The sequence below is a fragment of the Nyctibius grandis genome, chromosome 5 (genome assembly GCF_013368605.1).
Source record: "Nyctibius grandis isolate bNycGra1 chromosome 5, bNycGra1.pri, whole genome shotgun sequence".
In the NCBI taxonomy this organism is placed as follows: domain Eukaryota; kingdom Metazoa; phylum Chordata; class Aves; order Nyctibiiformes; family Nyctibiidae; genus Nyctibius; species Nyctibius grandis.
The window spans coordinates 49,974,822-49,982,206 of record NC_090662.1 but is presented as its reverse complement, the minus strand read 5'-3'; positions in this window follow the sequence as shown (position 1 = coordinate 49,982,206).

Below are 7,385 nucleotides of genomic sequence, written 5' to 3'. Positions count from 1 at the left end.
ACCAGGCTCGGGACAGGCTGCCGCATCCTCTGTGCTCTCCGCCCTTCCGCCCCGCTCCGCTGAGAAATAAAGTCCCCTCCCGCAGCATCTGCCACCCCAGTGGTGACTCCACTCGCTGCTCGCCCCGTCTTTGCAAAGCGCTCCCCGACGAGATTAGCGCCGTGATCTATATATGCGCTTTCAGTATCAGCGGTCTGAGTATTAAAGATAGAGAGGGACACAAATTACAACCGGATCTTATCTCCATCCCTCTTCCCCTGGAATATAAATAAATAAACAAAAAACAGAGCGGTTCCACATCATTGTTAGCTCCAGGGGCCAAATTCTGCTCTCATTTGCCTCTGTGCAACCCAGCTGACTTCAAAGGGAAGGAAAGATGTAACCTAGGGGAAAATTGGCGCCACGTATGGCATTCGTTCTCCTTAAAAGCCTGAAAACAGAAAGCTGACTTCAGCGGGCTAAAACCATGTAAAAGGGGTTGGACAGATCCCGGGGGAGAAGGCGGCAAAGGAAAAAAAAAATCCTGTGCTGAGGTGAGACAGCTTTGAAAAGCATCTTTCTTCAGGGACTGATTCCCTCCGCCAGCCAGCCCGGTTATTAAGAGCTGCGTGCAGATGTGCCGCTGTGTTTCCAGAGATGGAGTATCTCCTAAACCTTCTGTGAAAGGGTGTGATGTGTGATGGAGAGACGTTTCGTGGCCAGAGGTGGTGTGAAGCAGCTCGGCCCTGCAGTGCGTAGGAGCTCCTTGGGGGAAGCCTGTCCCCTGAGGTGAGCCGGAAGCGCACACCGCGGGAGGCTTCCCCGCCTCGGCACCCGCGGGGATCTCCTGCGGGGAAGGCGGCTTGCCTTCCCCCCTCCGCCCTCGCATTCCTCCCTCTCCTGAGACCAGAAGTTACAGTCCCGAGCGTAGGAATGAGGAGCCCGCATAAATTGCGAGCGACTCGCTGCCGAAAAGTGACCGGATTTAGGAAGAGTGCGGGTGCGGGTGCGAGTGCGGTGCCAGACGTGCAAGGTCCCAGACAACCCACCCTGGACAGGGTGGTCGTTACTGCGTCCCCACCTGATGCTGTCGCTGCTGCTCCGGATGGCAGTTTCCGGACGAAACAGTGCTGCTGCATGTTTGAGGGATCTCCTCAACAGTTCTTCTCACATTCTTGCTTTTGTCTAAATAAAGTGAGAACGGCATCAATACGGGCGAGGATCTCCCTTCCAAATGCCCAGGAATCCCTATCCCCCAGGCCCGTCCTTCCTCCCCATACGGGTTTTAGCTATGGATGTCAGGACACAGAGAAGATATTTTTATTTTTTAATCTATTTTACACCAACACTTCTCTTCCCTCCAGAAAAGTTACAACACGAAATTTGTTTAGGGACTGAGTGGGAAGAAATTAGCGCTACCTGGGGCTGGGCTAAACGAATTTTGGGGGTATTATTTGCTTCCTTCCACATACATACACTCCAGTTATCCGGGAAAGTGGAAGGAGAAGCTGTGAAGATGAGAGCTGGGTGTTCCCGGGACGGAATAGCCCCCGCAGTGAGGCGCGGCTGAAGGCTGGAAACAGGGGAAGAAGGGGAGAGATGCATTTCCTTGGATGGGATCGAGTACCCCAATAGCCGCGAGGGGAAGAAAGGTCCGTGAAATGCCGAAAAGAACTGGCTATCTCGAAAAACAGGTGCTCAATTGGTTCAGTTTTTCCACAAACCTTCTGTTTTCTTTGCTGAGGCTTTACCTCATTTCACGTTCAGACACAAAGATTTTATTGCATTAGGTCGGTTCAGGAGTTAGGCTACAGAGATACCTTCCAAGAGAGGAGCCCCCCGGTCTCCGTCGCCCGGTCCTGGGAACGAGCGACCTGACCTGCGGAGGCGAGAGAAGGTGTAAAAACACACTCCGTGGCTCGCTCAGTATCTCCCTCCCAGCGGAACGTGGCAAACTGTAAATTATAGATTCAAAATCTACCTTGGCTGAGTTATAATTTTCCAGACATCCTGTTTGTGAGAAGAATCATGTGAAGTATTCCTACTGCCAGCAAAAAAAATCTGCAATACATCTCAATGAGCACTGAAAGAAGTTGAGTTTTGGGGGTTGTTAGACTTTTTTTTTTTTTTTTTTAACGTATGTTAAGCATCATTATCCTAATGCCTAAAAGTAATGATTATGTTTCGGATCTCCGTCCAAGCTCCGTTTAACGAACTTTCTTTCTAAACGGCAGTTTTTATTCACCTAAGAAAACAAACACAAATAGGTGCTGGTGTAGGTGAGTAGCATTCAGATTTTCCGCTCAGAAGGGAAGTGTTTAATTGACATTGTTTGGAGTGACTTTACCAAAAGCCTGGGATCTGTATTTTCCCAGAGAAATGGAAGTGTAGGAGCAAATCGACTACTCTTCTACTCGGTAATTCAGTGATAATTCTGCTTGGGCGGAGAACGGGACCGTTGAGCCCCGCTCATCTCCTAGAAGTGCGCACAGGGAAAGTGATGTGTCGTTCCTCATTACGCTGGGCCCGAGCCTGGAGCCTTTCCCGAACAGAATCCAGGTTCAGACGCTCCTAGATTTTGTCCACAAACCAGCCAAAACATAATGACAGCAATCATTTCACGGTTCCTGCAGTTTGGCGCTTTGACAGCACCTCAGCTGTTTGGGAGGTTTCCTGTATGACACCTGCATAGATAAAATGAAGATTTCCTGTGTCTCAAAGGCATATCCAGGGGGAAGACAAGAAACTGGTGAACGGAGAGGTTCCCCCGTCCCTCTCCGCCCGTTAGGAAAGCGGGATTGCTGTCAGAGCTGGACGAACCTCGACAACTTTCTTCTTGCAACACATAATGACTCTTCTTAAAGTGTCTAACGTTTCTTTCAACACAAAATGGAATGAGATAATATTTAGTGTGCGGATTTAATCTTAGCCCCATAGGAAATCTCAGCAGAGATGCTCTGTAAGAGCATTAATCTCTTATCTTGATCTAGTTCAAATTATAATGAATCCTACTTACATACATGCTATAAAAACAAATCCTACAAGAATTTGATCTGTGCTTTATCGGGCTGCTATTGTAGCCCTTTATCAAGTTTAGAAAGGATTTGAAAGTTGGGCCGTGGGACTCAAAACCCCGTGCACTTTGGTACTATCAGGAAGAAGAGATCTGCTCCTAAAGATGCTTCTCGGATTCGATTTTTTTTTTTGCTCCGCACTTCGTGTAAGAGTAGGATCCGGTTTTCCACTCGGGATCGTAGGAAAGACAGGCACAGCCTTCCTCTGCCTTCAGCTGGAGCCAGCGCGGCTCCGGGAGGAGGCGTCTGTCGCTCCCGCCCTCCCGGGGGGACAGACCTGTCGGCTGATTTGGCCGAGACTGGCTTGTGCTCCGGCAGCGAGATCTGCTCTTTGAAACCCAAACCCTCCCCCGGCCCGTTCCGCCGTGCTTTGCAACAAATTATAGAGGCACACGCGAGGCAAAATACAAACACCATTCTTCATAACAAAGAAACAGACGCCTTAGGAGAAAAATCCAGACGTGAAAAAGCAGCTCACTAGTAGGTTATGCAGTATGTTACGGGTAAACATTTTCTTCTTCTCCCCCGTCCCCGGGAATTTGTTTCCAAGGAGGGGGGCTCCCCCAAAAGGAGCTGAATAAGAGTTTTAAGTGTAGAAGTCTAACTAAATAAAGCTGCTTTTTTTTTTTTTTTCTTTTTCCACCAAAGACCCCTTCTGGCTCTCCCATCGCGAACCGACTGAGCGCTGGCTGCAGGGCACTGAGCATGAGCGCACCTCTGCAACCGAGCAAACCAGGAGAACAGCTCTCCTTTACAAGCTACGCGGTCTTCCCTGCTGGCAGTTTGATTAATATTGGGACAATTCCGAAAATACACGGGCTACATTACCGCAGCGACCCCGAAGCTCTGACTGTATCGAGGGGCCTGGAGAGTGCGTGGGGAGCTGCCTTGTCATCTCAGATGAATTGATTTCTTCTAAGGCATGAAATATGGGACGACATTCTGGTTTCTAAGCACGAAGCTAAAGGAAGGTGCGAGACAGAAGGAACAGGGGCTAAGAAATAGATCCCTGTTCAGGTCGGAGGCACTAACAAGCGGATGCATTGAGCTGCTTTGACAAGGACTGCTGGTTTTCAAGGCTAGCTCGTTTGAAAGAACCGTTGCTTTTTTTCCACCTCCCCCAATGCGATGTGTGCTAGATCCGATTAGAAAACGTGTAATTCAGCGATACAGAAAGCCACAGAGCAATTTTATTCCGGTCTTTCAGCACCAGGCTCTGTACAGTCTCAGCCTTATTTTGTCCTCTGCTGAGAGCAGAAAGGCTACTGTGCATTAAGGAGCATGTATCCCCGAGTCTTTAGACTCTCTGCCCTTCTTACCAGAAACGGCTAGACGAATGCAAAAAAGGGCTTAGTGGTTAACCGATATGCTGCTAATATTTCATCCACGGGCCTCCTCCTCTTCCTCCCCTTCTAAAACTTCAGCTCTTGGAAAAACAACATATTTTAAGCTATCCACACAAATATTGATATTGGCAAATAAAGTCAGCCCCCAGCCTATGGTTAGAGACAGTCTTCTTTTTGTTTCTACTCTGGGCGATCAAAATTAATCCACCGTATTACAAATTGCTTCGGAATATTTCACTGTTCTTGACAAAACCCGTACCTGGCATATGTCACAGCGAAGAAGCTTTTTCTTAGCCCGTTTGTGTGGTGGCTGCTTCTAGAGGGCATCAGGCATCGATGGGCGGTGAGGAGGTGACATGACCCATCAGGAAAGTCTCTTATTTGTGTCTGAATTTGTGCTGGGGCAACGGGGAATCTTACCAAGTAATCAGGTAAAGCGGAGGTAGTGTAAGCGGGAAGCCTTACTTCGCCTCCTGCTAGCAGGGAAAGAGGTACCCTCGACGAGACCGCAGGTCGCCCCCGGACCACTTGACACCACAGCCAGCGCATCGCTCCAGAGCAGGGACAAACCCTTCCCGCACCGCCCTGGTCGAGGCTCTGAGGTCCACCCGGCACAAGGCCAAGCTGCACATTACATGATCGCAATCGCAACAACCTCCCGAGACATCACCTGCAATTAAAAGCGAATGAAAACGGCACCGACACGAAGGGGCCGCGTAAAACGCAGCTCTTTGCTATTGGCTTTTATTCAGGCAAAAGTCGCACAGAAATCAACGGGGCTTGAACCCGTATCGAAGAATGAAGCCGTTGCTCGTAAAATGAGAAACGAATGTATGTAACTATTTCACAAACACGGCAGATCCCCCCGCCAACCCAGTGCTCCCCCGGTGCGGGGGCGCAGCGCGGCCGCCCCCGCGGGCTGGCACCGGCTCCGCCGGCACCGGCCGCCCCTGCTCGCCCCGCCGGTCGTTTTCACAGAAGGCGCAAATTGAGAATGAACTGCGACGGAAGAGAAAAAGCCAGCAGAAATTACCACTTTTTGAGGACGTGTGGTCGATGTATTTTCTTCTTCTCTCCTGCCGCTCGTCTAGCCCTGCTTTTATGCCTGCGGCACATCAATATTCCCTCACGTTGAGGGAATTGTCGTTTAAAGGAAAATTGCTGGAGAACTGCATTAAATCGCGCGAATGGCAACATATTAGACAAATTAGAGTCAAGCTTACAGCTGATTTGTGTTCTTGCTATGAATAACCTCTCGAAACTCCTACACATGCTGATGGTGGCAGAAAATATGCAATTTTGAAGGGACAGCTCTCATCTAATGACTGGAATGTAGCAAGAAAATAGAGCTTATCTTATTTTTTTACATTCTCATTTTCAGAGTGTGGCTCACAAGCGCCGAAAATTAAGCTGACTTGAAATAGAGGCATTTATCCTTTATCCGAATTTTAACTCAGTAACTGTAGCGACCTCTCCTACAAAGCTGTCTTATACAGATACCTCAGGATACCGGCCAGGCACGTTGGCTGTGGCTCACGTAATTGGTGGCGCTTATTTGCGTTCAGGCTTGAAATAATGCCTCGCGAAAAAAAAGAAAATGCTAACCTCTGGTTTCTCTGCCTAAGAGTAATTTAACAAATGAATGCACTAGGAATAAAGAAAACCCGACCCTCAGCTATTAACAAAGATCTTTTTATCACTTCTTAACTTTGTGAGATCGGCATTGGTTGTTATCAATATAAAAAGCTCTTATCTGCTTATTGTTAAAGAGATATCAACTGCATTTCAGCCAGAAGTAATTTTGCATCTACCTGGGTATGTGGGCTTCTTTAGTGTTTGATGCAAAAAAAAAACCCCTTGCTATATAAACAGCAATCAATCAACTAAGAAAAGGTTGCTAACTCCAAACACATCTACCATCCAAGTGAAGACCAGGAGAGGAAAAAACGCTAATCCTCGGCAGCTAGGTATGTGCTAACCTGTTGTGTCAGAATCTATGTCACCAAAATAATGGAAGAAGTCCATCTGTGCTCATGAAGACCAATCCATTTGTCCAACTGCTCTGCAAGTAACATTGTAGTTCATAATGTAATTCATTTCAACTTCCACTCCTTCTAAGGATGGCCGGTCTGGGGCAGTTACACAATAGTTCTACTAAAAATCTCTTTGAAAAACCAGTCCCCATTCATCAGCCATCATGGAACTTCACGAACATCTCTCCAGTAGGGATTTTAGTGCTAATAAACCCTCAGCACAACTTGGCACCCAAAAAGTGGACGGATCCAAGGACATGTGGTCAGCACTTTCCTGTCCACCATCTACCTTGAAAGCCAGAGAAGCAGTTCTCCACGAGACCCAACAGCTACTTTAGACTGATCTATCTTGTTACTTGCAGGCCATACCTATGTCTCTTTCCCTACTCTAGGCACATTTTTCTGCCTCTGTGTGAAAGGAAAGAGGTGTCCCATTCCTACTTAACCACAGCTACATCCACGACCAGTTGACATCCCACTTTCATATATATATATGTCACACAGGCTCTTACAAGTGCTGCAGTAGTTCACTGTGGACCAAGATTTCCATTCTCTAAGACCTTACGCAATGATGAAATCGGCAGTGACTGTGATTCGTCTGCTTTCCACAGACTACTAGACAAAGTTCCTATGCTTTTCACAACTCCTACAAAAAATAAAATTAGTTAATTTGTTTTTCACTTATGACTGTAAAAAGAAATAAACAAACCAACAAAGTTTGCTGGCATGTTTTTCCTTTTTTTCAGCTAGTACAGCTAAGTACAAACAGCTTGGATCTCATATGTGATATCAGGCTACTCAATCTTTTATAATATGGTTCAGTTCCTTTCCTGCCTTTCTGGGGCCATGCGGTAATAGCTACTTTTCATACGCGTTTTTCTTATTACAGAAAAGCAAAGTAAGATATTGCAGTGTCCCAGAATGTTACACTGGCTTCCATTAATGCCAATAGG